The sequence below is a fragment of the Eleutherodactylus coqui genome, chromosome 1 (assembly GCF_035609145.1).
Source record: "Eleutherodactylus coqui strain aEleCoq1 chromosome 1, aEleCoq1.hap1, whole genome shotgun sequence".
In the NCBI taxonomy this organism is placed as follows: Eukaryota; Metazoa; Chordata; class Amphibia; order Anura; family Eleutherodactylidae; genus Eleutherodactylus; species Eleutherodactylus coqui.
Genome location: NC_089837.1, coordinates 266,430,644 through 266,448,314, shown reverse-complemented (window position 1 = coordinate 266,448,314; position 17,671 = coordinate 266,430,644).

The following is a 17,671-nucleotide window of genomic DNA, read 5'->3' as shown; positions in this document are numbered from 1 at the left end:
TAACGGTTACCTCCCCTCTATCTGAAGATGACCAGATGACACTTGCCTCAGAACCATTCCTCATGACCTGTCAAGAAGTTAAAAAGACAATACCGGATGAAGTGAAAGCAAGAATCCCTGACACACTGTGGTCAAAAGGACCTGAGGACATTGGTCGTCTGCGGGTTCCACCAGTGATGGTGAGGATGAAGCCCGGAATGCCATTCCCAAGAAGACCACAGTATCCACTGAAGCACTCAGTATCACTAGCCATCGACGAACAGATCAAGATGCTGGTCCAGAACGGAGCTCTTGTGCCATGTGAATCGCCATGCAACACCCCCTTGTTTCCGGTGAAGAAGAAGACACCGAAGGGCGAACCAACCAAGTACCGTATGGTTCAAGACCTACGGGCAGTGAACCAGGCTACCATATTGGAAACTCCTTTGGTGCCAAATCCACACACGCTGCTGTCTGGAATTCCGCCAACAGCGAAGTATTTCACGGCTATCGATATGGCAAACGCTTTTAGTCCCGTTAGACCCGTCATGCCAGTTCCTGTTCGCCTTCACGCACAACGGAGGCCAACTTACATGGACTGTAATGCCTCAGGGTGCACAGAATTCACCCAGCCAGTTCGCCAAAGCAATGTCTCTAATTCTAAACCCATGGATGGAAGGACACCCCACAGTGGTCTTACTCCAATACGTGGACGACCTGTTACTTTGTGCAGACGATCTGGACACGGCCTCCTCCTCCTCTGAAAGTCTTCTGTGCTATCTGGCGTATCAGGGATGTAAAGTGTCAGAATCCAAGTTACAGTGGTGCTGCACCACCGTCATCTTCCTTGGCCACTGCATTTCCCAAGGAGTACGACACTTAACAGAAGACCGGATCGCAGCCATTCAACAAGTGCCTCTTCCCCGATCTGAAAAGGCTCTTCAAGCTTTCCTGGGACTGATCTCATACTGTAGAGCCTGGATTCCAGAGGCCTCTTTGCTAATGCAACCCCTGTACGAGGATGTCAGAAGGATCGGTGAAGAAGGAGGAAAAGCCAAAACCTCGTGTACACTCTCAGAAGACTCGACAAGAAATTTCAGCACGCTCAAGGACCTGATCTCTAAGGCACCTGCATTGGGACTACCAGACTACGACAAACCATTTGCTCTGTTTGTGTCCGAAAAACAAGGACACGCATCAGGTGTCCTTACGCAGAAACATGCTGGAAAATCGCGGCCCATTGGCTACTTCTCAGCCAGACTCGACCCAGTGGCCAGAGCAGGACCTTCCTGCCTGCCGGCAGTATTTGCAGCCCATGTCTTGCTGGACAAGACATCAGATCTGGTGTTGGGTTACCCCCTGACTGTCCTGGCTCCACATGACATTGCCGCCGTACTCAACCAGACACAGCCGAAGCATCTATCAGCAGCAAGGCATCTACGCTTGCAATGCTCACTGTTGATTCCGGAGAATGTCACGTTACAGCGTTGTAATGTCCTCAACCCTTCCACCCTCCTTCCAATTCTTCAGGGGGAAGGCGATGAAGAGGAGAATGAAAAAGATGAAGAGGCGAATGATAGAGAGGAAAAACCGAATGGTTCCGTCTCCTACTACGACATTCCACGTCCTTCACATGACTGCGTCAAGATGATGCAACAGGAAATCTCTCATCTACCATCAGTCTATGACAAACCACTGGAACCCGTAGACTACACACTCTTCGTGGACGGCTCCAGATTTGCTGACGAAATGGGTCGGTACCATACCGGTTACGCAGTTACCACCACCACGAAAATAATCCAAGCTCAACAACTCCCTCCCACCGTATCAGCACAAGAAGCCGAACTACAGGCCCTCACACGGGCGTGTGAGGTGGCCCAGGATCGTACAGCCAACATCTACACAGATTCACGGTACGCTCATGGAGTGGCACACGACTTCGGGATGATCTGGAAAGTTAGAGGATTCCTCACAGCTGCAGGCACCCCAGTCAAGCATCATCAAGCCATCAGGCACCTGCTGGATGCCCTCCAACTGCCACGGAAGGTGGCCGTACTGAAAGTGAAAGCTCACAGCAAGAAGAACACTGAAGTGGCCGTTGGCAATCATACAGCGGACCAAGCAGCAAAAAGAGCTGCAAGGGGGGAGTTTGGAAGAATTGGAATTCAGGTGGAAGCGCTGCCGGTAGGTGTGGAATCAACAAAGGAATTAGACCCGTCCATGATGGTCAGTGTGGATGAGAAGATACGACCAGACTACCTTACGGAAGCACAAAAGAGAGCGAGCAAGGAAGAAAAAGAAGAATGGACGAAGAAGGGAGCGAAAAAGGACGAACAAGGACTGTTTGCGCTGACAGGCCGCCCGTGCTTGCCTAGGAGCTTCTACCCAGCAGTGGTACAGTGGGCACATGGCCCAACCCATTTGTCCAAGATGCTCATGAACTCATTGATCCAGAAATATTACCTGGCGCCTGGCATCACAACGTTGGTGGACAAGTACTGCAAATCTTGCACCATTTGCGCCCAATGTAATCCAGGAAAAATGGAAGAGACACCTAGTAAACACCTGGCCAAGCCACTGTATCCATTCCAACGGATCCAGATTGACCACATCCAAATGCCGAAATCAGGACGCTTTGAATACGCCCTAATAGTGGTGGATGTTTTCTCTGGGTGGGCAGAAGGATATGCAAGTACGAATATGACTGCCAAAACTACCGCTAAGAAACTCATAACTGAGTTAATTTGCAGTTTCGGAATACCTGAAGTCATCGAAAGTGATCAAGGTCCAGCATTTACCGCCAACGTCACCAAGGAGATATGGCAGGCGTTAGGCAGCAGTCTTTTGTTTCACACACCCTATCACCCTCAGAGTAGTGGTAAGGTAGAGAGACTAAACAGTACCTTGAAAACGAAAATACTTAAAATGTCACGAGAAACTGGCATGCCCTGGCCAGAAATCCTCCCCATAGCACTGTATAGCGTGAGGTACACACCAAGGGGAAAACATAAGTTATCACCTTATGAGATTCTTTTCGGGACCGTCCCCAGACTAGGGTGTTATTTCCCTCAGCAGTTACAATTGCACTCAGATGTTCTGACTAAGTATGTTATATCACTCGCCAAAGAAATAACTAAAGTCCATGCACGAGTTTTCTCTTCCATTCCAGACCCAGACCAGAACACAGGCACCCATTCCATACAACCCGGGGATTGGGTGTACGTAAAGAAGTTCCTGAGGAAAAACTCTCTTGAGCCCAGATTCGACGGTCCGTTCCAGGTGTTGTTGACCACTGCCACCTCAGTGAAACTAGAGGGGAAGCCTACCTGGATCCACGCAAGCCACTGCAAGAAAGCTCCATCCCAGAAGGACGAATCATCATGAAATATTTAGGTCAAGTTATCATAACACTTCTCCTATGTGGGGTTCTGGTAATGTGGGACGGAAAGGATACCTCAGTAAAGAACCAGAAACAGCAGGCTAAATGGGTGGAGGAAAGTCATATCAACATGTGGGAGTATTTAGCCAGAGATGTTATCAATATAACTGATATGTGCATGCCTAAATTAAGGAGCGGGGAAGATATTTTACGAGCTTGCCTACTGGCCATTCCCACTCCAGTAAATGTATTGAGATCAATTTATGCAATGGTACATGATGATGATGATGTGGGGGAGGGCGATGTGATACAAGATAACACCTTCATTAACATATATGAATATTGTCCCTACTGTAAAGCTGTAGAACACGCTGACTGGTCCAATATGACTGAGTTCCAGGTCAGAAATGTCTCACAGGCTGAGGTATGTTACAACTTCACATGTAATCCACGGTACATTAGGAAATGTGAGAGGGGCCAAGTGGTCACTAGTGATTCCCGAATACTTTGCTCCCGTACTGAAGAACAATGTCAAAAGATAGTGACTACCATGTCTTGTGGAAAGGTAGTTCGGAGTCCCAGCCATTCCAGACATGTCAAACTACCAGTAGGATGGGTCCTGTCCTGTGGCAACTTAACGTACACATATATCCCCGCCAACATTTCAGGAGGACCTTGTGCATTGTCCCGTCTGAGTATCCTTATGTATCAGAAGCCGGACCCCCCGGCACCCACACCCTCACCTAGGGATCGGAGGGACATCCACGGCCTCGCCGATAACTGTGTAGGACCACCTACTCTACTCAGTTTCTCAGAGCACACTGCACTAGCTCTCAGTATTCTAGGCACCCCCGCATTGGCCCAGCATAACACAAGAGTAATTAACGGCTTAGCTTGTGACATGGTAAAGGGCCTAAATGCCACATCCCAGGCACTGGATCTACTACTCTTAGATGTACAAAACATACGAAGAGCCGCCCTACAAAACAGAGCCACCATTGATTACATCCTTATGACCATGAACCACGGATGCAAAGAGTTTGAAGGGATGTGTTGTTTTAATCTCTCTGACAACTCTGCGTCAATCCACCAACAGATCAATCGCCTGAGAGATCTAGCCACCAGTATCAAACAAGGAACAGATCAAGGGTGGTTTGACTGGTTGGCAGGGTCCTGGTTTGGGCTTACTCTGATGAAGAAAATACTAACTGTTTTTGTTGCCACTGTAATAGTCCTAATTTCTGTTTGTTGTTGCATACAGTGTATTCCAGCCCTGGTGTCTACCTGGTCCACCTGTTTCACTGTGATGTCCAGCAATAGGCCCACTGTCAATGCCAATGTCGTCATCACAGATCCAGAATACGATGATGTTGAACCATCCTATACCCCCATGAGAGCAATGGCTCCAGTCTACAACACAATACAAGTCTAGAGTCAGCGGTGGGGGTGGAATGGAGCAGGGCGAGTTTGGTGAAACAGATAGTTTCAAGGGGGGTCTGTGGTGGAAACCCCAATATATATATCTATATGTATTGGGGTTAGTGGGCCTTGATACAGTGAACATTTGTCAATTAAAATTCTGTTCTGATTCAGCTATAGAAATGTACTTACAATTATGCAATACTTATATTAGGCAATGCTTATATGAAATATCTGTTTTTATAACTCTGCTGACAAAGATGGAATTAGCGCGCAACCAATATGTATAAATACATTTGGTTGTCCAGCTGCGTGTGTTAATACAGAAGTAGAAATTAGACAATCAACCGCATCTGAGACAAACTACCGCTTTCAGGTTACCGCGAAAATTCCCCAGCGATTTTACTGGAAACAGACGCGAATAACATGGGCGGTCTATGCTATTACTAACTCATGACGACACAGCCAATGATTTCGGTGGAAATACACGTGGGATACGAAATAGTATCTGCCCCATCTTATCTGCTACCACGTGATGGGCCATACCAGATGAAGGAAGACGCTTATCCAATAATCAACCAACACGTTGTGTCTATGTAATTCTTGCCTGCCCCAAAAGGGCTGTTGTGTTGTGCCTTATAAAACATGCTACGCGCCAAAAATAAACAGGAAGTTACTTTTCTCTGAACTTGTGTCAGACTAAATAATTTCAGGATAGTGCGCACTGTCCAATACCTTTGATCAATCAATCTGGAAGGGTGTGATCATTCCTAATTGAGTAAGGCGTGGTTCCACAAAGGAAATTCCAAGACACTCTGTCAGTTATAACAGTACCACCCCACCTAACACTTGACCCCCATTTCCATTCCTTAATCCTAGAACTCTGTCTACACTGTCTTCCCCCCTATTTCTCTTGTTACCTTCACCCCAATCCCTAGTTTAAACACTCCTCCAACCTTTTAGCCATCTTCTACCCCAGCACAGCTGCATTCTCCCCATAGAGATGCAACCCATCCCTACGGTAGAGCCTGTAGCCGACAGCAAAGTCAGCCCAGTTCTCCAGAAATCAAAATTCCTCCTTCTTACACCAACTCTGGAGCTAATCATTCACCTCCCTAAATCTCCCGCTGCCTTTCTGTTGTGGCTCGAGATATAGGTAGTATTTCCAAGAAAACTACCTTGGAGGACCTTGCCCTCAGCTTAGATCCTAGATCCCTGAAATCATTTTTAAGGGTCCTTTATCAATATTTTAGTTTGTCATTGGTGCCAATGTGCACCATAACTGCTTGAGCACCAGGAAGGCAACACACCGTTCGATGATCCAGGTCTTTGTGGCAGATTCCCCTGTCTGTCCCCTTAATAATTGAGTCCCCCACAACCAGGACCTGTCTAGCCTGCCCTTCTTACTGGAACAGTTATCTCCCTGGCAGTCAGAGGACATGCTGTGCTGCAGCAGTGCTAACCCTGTAATGGCATCTCACTCATCTGCTAACTTTGCAAACTTGTTGGGGTGTGCCAGTTCAGGACTCTCCTCCCTGGTTCTCTTCCCTCTACCCCTCCTGTCACCCAGCTAGCTGCTTGGACATCTTGCTCTCCCGAACTACCATTCTCCCCCACATCTATCCCAGCGAGTGTCTCCTCAGTGAGCAGCAAACTCATTTCCATGTTCTCAATGGATCTTAGTGCTGCAAGCCGCTCATTTAAATCCAGGATCTGGGTTTCCAAATGCACAACAAGCTGGCATATTGTACAGCAGTATGCTCCCTTGAATGGTTGTTCAAGGACTGCATACATGACACAAGATACATTTGATGGCATTGCCAAGCATGGAGCACATTCTAGTGGGGATCTACAATTTATCTTTAAAAAAATTAACAAAATCAACTAGGTCACACACCTCACACCTATTGTCCCTAGTGCTTTACTAACTTATGTGTAACTATCTTTGTTGCTCTGTACCAGGGTGCCTGGGATTGCAACCTAGTTTTTGCTGACTTAGTTAAACATTATCAATCAGTTTACTCTTTGAGCTGTGCCCTAAGGTTGGGTGCAGTTTAAGCTTATGGACACAACTGGTACTTGATAACTCCGTAGTCCATTCATCATTGACCTGATTAGGGGTTCCTTTAAATGCAATATACTTGAATCCATAGTGTTTCATTCAATTGTTTTGGGTTCCAGATGAATTGGGAGCCACCTAAAGAAACGCATTAAACCTTTTAAATCAACTAATGAGCTTTTTTGAGCTAAGCCATGCTAATAATTTTTTGAGATCATAAATCGAGCCTGGTAGACATTGTGTCTCTTAACCCCTTGAGTGGCACGCCCGGAAATTTTCCGTGACGAGCTCCACTACCGATAGTGATATAGCCCGGAAGATGTCCGGGCTATGTTTTACTATGGGAGCTGCAGAGCACAATGCCACAAGCTGTAGCATTGTGCTCTGCCTGCACAGACCCACAGGACTTTGAAAAACAGAAGCAGCAAGATATTGCCGATCTGCTGGCAATCTCCCGCTTCTGAATTCAAAGTCCTGCTTTGTTTACAGGTTGCCATAGAGACTATCGGATTGTCAGAAGCAAGCTGATGGTCTCTGTGGCAGGGAGAGCTGGTGCTTGGCTGTCAGAGGGCAGCCAGGCACCAGCTCTTTCAGCAGAGATCAGAGAAAACTCTGATCTCTGCTGTGTTAACCCTTTACATGTCTATGTGACTGCAGCATGTAAAGGGCTGTCAACATCAGACTCCTGGAATGTGATCAGGGGGTCCTGATGGGTCTCTGTGGAAGTCCCCTAAAGGGCCAAAAATAAAAAAAAAAGTTTAAAAATTATTAAAAAAATAAAAATAAAAACACTTGTCTCCCTTTACTTTGTAGAAAAAAAAATATATATAAAACGTGTGGTATCCCTGTGTCATAATGACCCAGAGAAGGAAGTTACTACATTATTTAACCCCTTAATGACACGGCCACTTTTTTTGTTTTTCCCCCATTTCTTTTTTTCCTCCCCCCGTTGAAAAAATCATAACTCCTTTTTTTATCCATCCACGTCGTTGTATGAGGGCTTGTTTTTTGCGGGACGAGTTGCATTTTTTAATGTCGCTATTTAAAGTACCATATAATGTACTGAAAAACTTTTACAAAATTCTAAGTGGAGTAAAATGAAAAAAAAATGACATTTTTCAGTGCGTTTTGTTTCTACGGCACACAAACTGCCACAAAAATGACATGATAACTTTATTTTACAGGTTAGTACAATTACTACGATACCAAGTTGTATAGTTTTTTTTGCTGTAGTACTTGTATTTTTTTCAAAGACATCATTTTTTAAAATTATTTTCTGCTGCATCTTCTGCGCGCAATAAATTTTTATTTTTCTGTCGACGTACTTGAGCAAGGGCTCATTTTTTGTGGGATGTCTTGTAGTTTACGTTAGTACCAATCCGGAATACATACGACTTTTGGATCGCTTTTTATTGCATTTTTTCTGGGAAACAGGGTGACTGAAAAAATGTATTTGTGCCGTTCTTTATTTTTTTTTCGGACTACATTCACCGTGCGGGGTAAATAATGCACTACTTTGATAGATCGGACTTTTTCGGACGCATCGATACCAAATATGTATTTTTCTTTTATGATTTCGATTTTTTTATTATAGATATGGCAAAATGAGGGTGATTTAAACTTTTATTACTTTTTTTTTAACCCCTTAGTGACGGAGCTTTTTTGCTTTTTTCCATTTTTGTTTTTTCCTACTCCCTTTTAAAAAATCATAGCTCCTTAATTTATCCATCGACGTTGCTGTATGTGGGCTTGTTTTTTGCGGGATGAGTTGTATTTTTCAATGGCACTATTTATTGTACCATATAATTTACTGAAAAACTTTTTAAAAATTCTTAGCGGAGAGAAATGGAAAAAAAACGACATTCCACCATCTTTCAGTGCGTCCTGTTTCTACAGCACACAAATTGCAACAAAAACGACCTGATATTTTTATTCTATGGGTCAGTATGATTGCTACGATGCCAAACTTGTGTAGTATTTTTTTTGCTGTAGTACTTTAATTATTTTTTTAAGATATTTAATTTTTTTCAATTATTTTCTGCGGTCATTTTGTGCGCGCAATACCTTTTTTATTTTTTCATCGACGTAGTTGAGCAAGGGCTCATTTTTTGCGGGATGTCCTGAAGTTTCCGATAGTATCAATTTGGAATACATACGACTTTTTGATCGCTTTTTATTGCGTTTTTTCTGGGAGACAGGGTAACTAAAAAAGTGTATTTCTGGCGTTCTTTTTTTTTTTTTCAGACGACGTTCACCGTGCGGGAAAAATAATGCACTACTTTGATAGATCTGACTTTTACGGATGCGGTGATGCCAAATACATATTTTTATTTTATGATTTTGATTTTTTAATAATGGATATGGTAAAAGGGGGGTGATTTAAACTTTTATAACTTTTTTTTTTAACAATTAAACTTTATTGATTATTTTTTTTTACATTACTTTGAAGTCCCCCTGGGGGACTTTAACATGCGATGCTTTGATCGCTCCTGCAGTATGACGTAATGCTATAGCATTACGTCATACTGCTTTTTTACAGGCAGTCTTTCAAGCCACCCTGTGTGCATGGCTTGATAGGCAGTCTGCTAAGGCAGCCCTGGGGCCATTCATTAGGCCCCCGGCTGCCATGACACCTGCACGGATCCCCCGATCTCACCGCAGGGGGGCCGTGCGGGTTCGGGGGATTTAAATGCCGCTGTCAGAATTGACAGCGGCATTTAAAGGGTTAATAGCCGCGAACGGCCGAGCGCAGCTATTGCCCGCGGGTGTCAGCTGTAATAAACAGCTGATGCCCGCGCTGTATGGAGGGAGATAGCGCCGCTACCTCCCTCCATACACGTCCTGCAACAGCAGGACGTAGTTTTACGATTGGGCTCTCACTAAGGGGTTAAAGTGGGAAAAAGTCGTGAAAAAGAAAAAATACTATTACAATTTGGTATTGGCATAATCGTACTGGTCTGTAGAATTACTTTAATATGTCATTTATACTGCTCAGAGAATGCAGTGAAAAATAAAAATAAAAAACATGCCACAATTACAGATTTTGTTAATCTTGCCACTAGAAAAAATTGAATAAAAAGCGATCAAAATTTTACATGTTCCAAAAAATTAGATAAATGAAGACTAGAGTTCCTCCCGCAAAAAATAAGACCTTCTAGGGCTCTGGCAATGGAAAAATAAAATTATTAAGGCTCTTGGAATGTGGCGACACAAAAGCAAACCTTTAAGGAAAAAAAAATGTTTTAAATGTACAAAAATAGCAAAACATTAAAAAACTGTATAAACTTGGAATCGTGTGACTGTTATCACATTATTTATTCGGCACGCTAAACGCCGTAAAAAGTCCAAAAAACAAATGGCAGAATTTCTTTTTTTCCCCCAATCTCCCTACAAATTTTTTTACAAAAGTTATGCAATACATTATATATACCCAAAAATGATGCCATCAAAAAGTACAACTTGTCCCACAAAAAACAAGCCCTCATATGGCTGTGTCAATGGAAAAATGAAAAAGTTATGGCTCTTGGAATGCGACTCCAAAATTAGTTGAAATTAAATGATTAGACCATTTTAAAAACTTGCCCTTGTGGATCTGACAGGGTGGTAAGAAAACTGCCACTTAAAGGGTTAAAAGATTTCCTAGTCCTTTTGAGCCAGCACATTTACCACATTTTTTTATATGCATTGAGACGAAGATTTATGTTTGATAATAGCTGTAGATGCCTATTTTGAACCGGCACATTTCTACTAACTGTGGTGGCATGCCAACGTATCGAGTGTAGTTACCCTGCTGGTATTTTACCATAGCAGAGGAATCAAAAGTAAATTTCAAAAATGCTTAAAATGTAACATTTATTCTCTTTATCTAAAATTTAGAAGGCTAATAGGACAAAGAAAGAAACATGAATTTAAATACAGATCTCCCTCCCTAACCTAAACGTGTTCTTTTTTAAAAAAAATTCTTTATCATTTTCAGATTTTCGTTCAATGACAAATTATACATTTCTTTAACAATAGCACGTGAATTGGGATATTCTTCCTATCTTTTCTTTTAACTGAACAATTTCAGATAGAAAGAAATACAAACAAACAATAGAAAACAGTGCAAAAGTACCGGCTAGAATAATTATTTCCAACCTGATATGTTGCATTAGGATAACTTCCTGACGTTTGTTCGCCTAGCAGAAAATTCAGTGCCTGGATCGACTGACCTTTCACATAGGCACATTCACAAGGGAAATAACATTTATGGAAAGCTACAGATAATGGAAAAGCAGAAGACAAGTCGTGTATAACATATTAAGGGTTCATGAAACACATAACATCTTATATTCTTCAGAATTCTTAAATTTTACCCAGTGGTACCATGTCTTAACAAATTTATCTTGCGTACCTCTAATTGCTGATGTGAGGTCCTCCATCTCCATGATCTACTTTATCGTGTTGTACCACTGCTTAACAGTTGGTGGAGAGGTCTGTCTCCAGCGTCTCAGAATGCAAGATCTCGCAGCACTTATTAGATGGCGTAAGGCTGACTTTTTATACACCGATATAGGAATATCACAGTGATGCAGGAGAAAAAGAGCAGGGGATTTTGATAATGGATATTGTGTAAATTTGGAAGTAATTCGCTACACTTCCGTCCAGAAGTCCGCCAGCACCCGACATTCCCAAAAAACATGCAACAGTGTACCTTGTTCAGCCCCGGATCTCCAACACAGAGGGGAAACCGAGGGAAACATCCGATGTAGACAGAAGGGCACCCTGTACCAACGCGAAAGGATCTTAAAACCCAATTCCTGCACCTGGCTTGATATTGAGGATGAGTGTGTAATTACATACATTTTTTCTTTTTCCTCTAAACTAAGTTCAATATTGAGATCTTTCTCCCATTGCTGTATATAGCTGGAGATGTGGAGTCTGGGTGGGAATTAGGTAGACCATACATTCTAGATAGTGTGTGTCTGGAGGGGCCTACCTCACTACATATAGATTCAAATTGTGTTTTAGGGCGAGAGAATGTACTTGGATGAGGGAGGGATGTCAGAAAGTGTCTCAGATGAATAGATTGCCAGAATGGGAGCGTAGGGAGGTCAGTCATGGCCTCCAAATCTGTCCCCGAGAGCCAATGACCGTCATGTAGAAAATGACCTTCACGGAATCTGCCATTCGTGAGCCAGGTTCGGAAGATTTTGTTCTCGATACCTGGAGAGAATTCAGGGTTTCCGAGTATCGGAAACATGGGAGAAGGTCTAGGCGAGATGCCTGTCTTAGTGAAAATTTTGGTCGCAATCACCATCGTGGGGCCGATCGTAGGATGACGTGCTAATTCCGCTGTTGCCTGGTCCTGTAGCCAAGGGAGGACTATGACGGACACTGGAGCTGATAATTGTTCTATTTCAATCCATTGTTTAAGGTCTTGGTGTCTATGCCAATCCACTATACGCACTAGGTGTGCTGCCTGGTAATATTGGGGAAAGTTTGAGACCCAGCCCTCCTTCATTTTTTGGCCTGGTCAGTGTGCTACGGGCTGTGCGGGTTGGTTTATCTGCCCATATAAACTTGGACATAAGCGAGAGCATTTGTTGGAAAAATTGCCTGGGAACATGGATTAGCAAGGCTTGAAATAGATACAGCACTCTCGAGAGAATGTTCATTTTGAAAATCACGCTTCCACCGAACCACGAAAACAGGCCCTTCGTCCAAGTGTTTAAGTCTTGCCTAATCTTATTGAAGAGTTTTGGGATAGTTCGCGGAGTATAGATCTGAGGTGGTGGGTGTAAGATTGATCCCTAGATATAGAATCTGGTCCCTTGCCCAGAAAAACGAGAAGGACTCCTTAAGGTCATTTACCAGGTGTTGAGGGAGCGAGATATTCAGGGCCGCCGATTTATGATAATTGATTTTAAAGTTGGATAGCATCTGTTGATTTCGGATAACAGATCAGGTAAGGAAAGTCGGAGACTAGTTATGAAGAATCATCTGCATATGCTGCAATTTTATGCTCCGTGCCCTCTAGTATTATTCCTCTGACATTGGTATTAGAACGGATGTGTCCTAGCAGTGGCTCTAAGCATAATATAAAAATTAGAGGTGATAGGGGGGAACCTTGTCTCGTACCATTTGTAATAGAGAAGGGGGCTGAAAACTGACTGTTTACCCCTACCATGGCCGTTGGATGGGAGTAGAGACTAGTAAACCACTGTAGCATAGTAGGGCCCATTCCCAGATGCGCTAAGGTAGCAAACAGGAAATCCCAGTCCACTCAATCAAAGGCTTTGTCCACGTCTGTGGAGAGTAGATGGGCGGGTATGGAGTGATTTTGGGCATAGTAGATTAGGTTAATAGCTTTTGTCGTGTTACCTCTAGACTCTCTGAGTGGAACAAAACCCTCTTGGTCTTTATAAATCACCCGTAAAAAGGGGGAGAACCTGTTTGCTAGAATTTTAGAAAACAGCTATAAAGCGGCGTTTAACAAGGAGATGGGCCGGTAGCTCCGACACTGCGAGGGGTCTTTGCCTTCCTTGGGGATAACAGTTATATGGGCCTTTAGAGTATCTCTAGGCAATTCATTTCCCGACGTCAAAGAATTAAATGCCCGTATGAATTGAGGTGAGAGGGTCTCCGCGATTTTTTTCTGGTACTGTAATGTGAGCCCATCTGGGCCAGTTGCTTTCCCTGTGTGGGACTCTGAAAGGGCTTTTGTAAGCTCTTCCTGCGTCGTTATTGAAGCCTCCATTGTCTCTATCGCTTCCTATGTGAGCCTACTCAGGTTTGACTGTTGGAGGTATTCTTGTATCAGTGCCCTCCGGGACGTTTTTCTTGGTCTGATTGGGGGAAGGCAAGTTATAAAGCACCTGATAATATTCGCAGAATGTTTCAGCTCTCTGTTGGGGAGTGTGCAGCGTTGCACCACTGGAATTGTTGAGGTGGAGGACAAATGCCCTAGCTCTAACTGTACGCAGTGCATGAGCTAGCGTATGACTAGGTTTATTGTCGAATTCGTAAAAGTGGCGTCGGCATTTTGTCAGGTTCACTTTTGCCTGGTCCAGGCAGTGTATGCGGACCCTGTCCCTCAGTTGTGTTAATTCCTCCCCTTGTATCCTATCCTGGGTGGACTTGTGAACCAATTCCAACGCCTGAATGCATTCTATCAGTTTGCTGAGTTGTGCTCCCCTCTGTTTCTTGATACGATCCGATGCTTATACACACCCCACAAATTACACACTTGTGGGCCTCCCAGAGTGTTAGTGGGTTTATGTCTGGAGTGTTGTTTTGTTTGAAGTACTCCTGCATAGCCGTATGTATTTCGCTGAATATTACCGGGTCGCGATTTAGGGATTCATTGAGCCGCCATTGCCATTTTTTGTTGTGTAATTCGGGGAGTGACAACGAAAGGGTAATGAGGGCATGGTCAGAGAACGTAATACTATCAATTTCTGCTGATTTTAGTAAGGCTAGGGTGGAGTGGTGTACCAAAAAATAGTCTATTCTAGAGTAGATGATGTGTGAGGGGGAGAAAAAGGTATAGTCTCTGGTGCATAATCCTCCAAGCATCTATCAGTTGATATTTATTAGGAAATTTTCTTAAACCTACAGTGTGCAGATAGCGGAAGGTTGCCGCTACCCCTGGTGGTGTCTACCTGAGGGTCTATAGGTATGTTAAAGTCTCCCCCCAGTATCAGGGTGCCCATCCTGAATTCATCTAAATCCTCCAGAACCCCTTCCAAAAAAGTAATCTGGTTGGTGTTAGGTGAGTAAACGGAAGCAAATGTGACTGGTGTGTTGGCGAGCTTACCCTTAACGAAGAGATATCTACCTCCTGGATCACTGCGCGTCTCCGTATGCTCCCATGGGACCGAATTGGCGATCAGCATCGAAACGCCCTTTGATTTGACTTCTGTGTTCGTGCTGTGGTAAACATTTGGGAATATTGCATTCATGAGTCTGGAAACCGCATCGGAGCGAAAATGGGTCTTTTGTATAAAGGCCACTTGCACCCTCTTTTTCTGGAGGATGGAGGACCTCTTTTCAGGGATATTCAAGCCCAGCGCATAAATAGAGAGAACAGTAAGGTTATTAGAATCCGAAGACATGGTCAATCTTAAATATGCAGTCTACCCTGGATTAAGAGAAGAAGAGAGGAAAAAAAAAAAAGCAGGGAAAAGAAGTAGGAAAAAAGGGGTGGGGCTGAGGGGTGAACATAAGACGCTGTTTATACAAACAAAAAGGAAAAGGACAGACAAATTTCAACAGCCAGCTGTACTAATCTTGTAATTCACTACTTTTAAATATTCAGGTAGATGCTCCCTCAGAACGGGAAGGGACTGGGGTTCCTGAGACCCTACTTAGGGATACGTGGAAATATGCTGGAAAAAAAGAAAACCACAATCCCAGCACACTAAAACAGTGGGAGGAAAAGAGAGAGAGAACACTTTACGGAGAAGGGCGTTAAAAAAAAAGAAGTGCCCTCTCTTTGTCACTACTCGCTCTGATCCAACCAATAAGAAAAAAAGATAAAAACTGAAATTCTGCGTAGCCGCAACCTTGGCGTCCTAGACGGGTTTCACACGAGTCCAGTGTGAAAACATTTTAACATCTTCTCCGAGACGGGCGAGGAATAGGGGGTTTGTCTTGTTCTGTGTCAGAAGGCATTCCCCACTCCCAGTGGGATATAATTAGACAGTACTCAGCCTTGGTCATGTCCTTGATGGGCATTAGCCATTCGCGCGTTAACTGGAGTCTCCTCTATCGGTAGTATCCAATCCGGTATCGGTACTGGGGGTACTTCTAGGAAGGTAAATGCCGCCTCAAGGTCTGCAAGTGTTTTGACCGTGCATAAACTGCCTCTCTTGCGTAGTATTAGGTGGAATGGGTGTCCCCATTTGTACGTTGCGTCTACTTTGCGAGTTGCATCTAGCAAGGGACAGATCAGCCTCCGACTGTTTAGGGTCAGTCTAGATACATCAGGCAGGATGGTGATCTCAGATCCATTAAAGCTAACTGAACCACGTTCCCAAGCCAGTCGTAGAATTTCCTCCTTCTGCCTGTAGAAATGGACGCGGCATATTATATCTCTTGGGAGATTCGTATTCCGCGCCCTTCTGTACTCTGTCCAGTTCAATTGCTCTGTCCTCAGGGCGATGTAAAAACTTATTGAAAACGGCTGTAACACAGTCATGTAATGCTTCAGGTGGAATGTCTTCCGGAAGTCCCCTCAATTTCAGATTATCGCGGCACCCTCTGTTTTCAATGTCATCCAAATGCCGCATCAAATCTCTGATCTGCTTTTGCTGCTTTTCTACCATGGAAGCAAGCTGTTGAAAGTCCATAGAGGGGGCTACCGCATTTTGCTCCAGAGTAGTAACACGCTCTGTAAGAGCCTGCACTGAGTGTTGTACTGTAGAAATAGCCGCCTCATGTTTCTCCTCAATCCTCCTCAGAGGCATTTCGAGGTCTGTTTTAGTAGGAAGTGCGCGCATCATAACCCACAGCGCCTGAAGAGTTTGCATATCATTTGTTAGTGGTTCAGGGAGAGTAAAGGGGTCTGGCGGGTCACCTGCCTGCACTGCATTGGGGCTTTGGCTGTGTGGGATGACGCCTGTGCTGCATATGAGAGAGGCTGTTGCATAGATGCTGGGAGCAGTAGTGACCTCAATGTCCTTTCTGTATTGGACTGGTGGGGTTGCTGTGGAGTATAGGGGGTTGCCCTGTGATTTAAACTGCTCAGTGTCTTTGTGGGACTGTTCTCCTGTCCCTGTATTTTATAATGGGTGATCATTGTATATTGTGCTACAGTAATAGTGTCAGGGGTGCCTGGGGAGCCCTCCGGCAGTCTGGTTTCTCCTCCTTCACCAACCCGGTCTGGTGACTGCATAGCCTTCTCCATCGGCTGCCGTTCCTTCTCTGCAGCTCGCTGGGGGGACGGCTACCCGGCGCTATGTTAGGTGTCTATCTCCCGGTCTCCGTGGCGCCCGCTCCGTGTAGGTACCTGCTCAGGGGGGTGCCAGATGTTGGCGGGAGGTCTCCCCTCCGCTTCCCTCCTCTTTTAATATCAGGGATATGCGGGGATCTACTGTTATAAGTCCTTCTTCTTGTCAGCGGCAGCGGAGCTCCTGAATATAAGGCCTCACTCCAGCATGCCTAAGCCACACCCCCTTTCTTGTTTTTTTTTTTTAAACTCTCAATAGAGGGTTTTTTATTAAAGAACAATTGAAAGTCTTGTACTCTTTCCCCTTTAAAAAGTATAGGAGCACCCGGACATTCTGTATTGGCAGCTCCTATGTGGAATCCTGGGTAGGGGACTCACGGATGTAGGATAACCTCGTAGTCCTAAACAAAACCTAACCCAGGATAGGGGGTAATTTGTTTCTTCAGCACTGGTGTCCCAAGTAATAAATGACTAAAATTATTTCAAAGTCTATTACAGCTATATTTGTAGATCTGACAATAGACAGACCAAAAATCAAATTCGTTGTTCAGTGGTTTGACGCGTTTCTGCTGCACAACCGACTCTTCAGGAACCCCCACGAACCATCACTCACTTTATACCATAATACCAGTAATAGACTCCAAAGAGTTACTTTGAAAAAATCCATAAACAGATCCCAGTGGCATAATGTTACCAGCTGGACCTTATTATGCTGCAAAATATAATCTACTTGGTAATAACTCCTGTATTAGGTAAATTTAAGACTACCTCTTATGGGGATAATGCTCTTTCTTTTAAATGCAAGAATCCTGAGATGAATATCTAGGAATAGAGGATAGTCTATCTAATGTGCAACAACCTGATAATAGCCCTCATACCCCCTGTTACTTAAATATAATGTCCT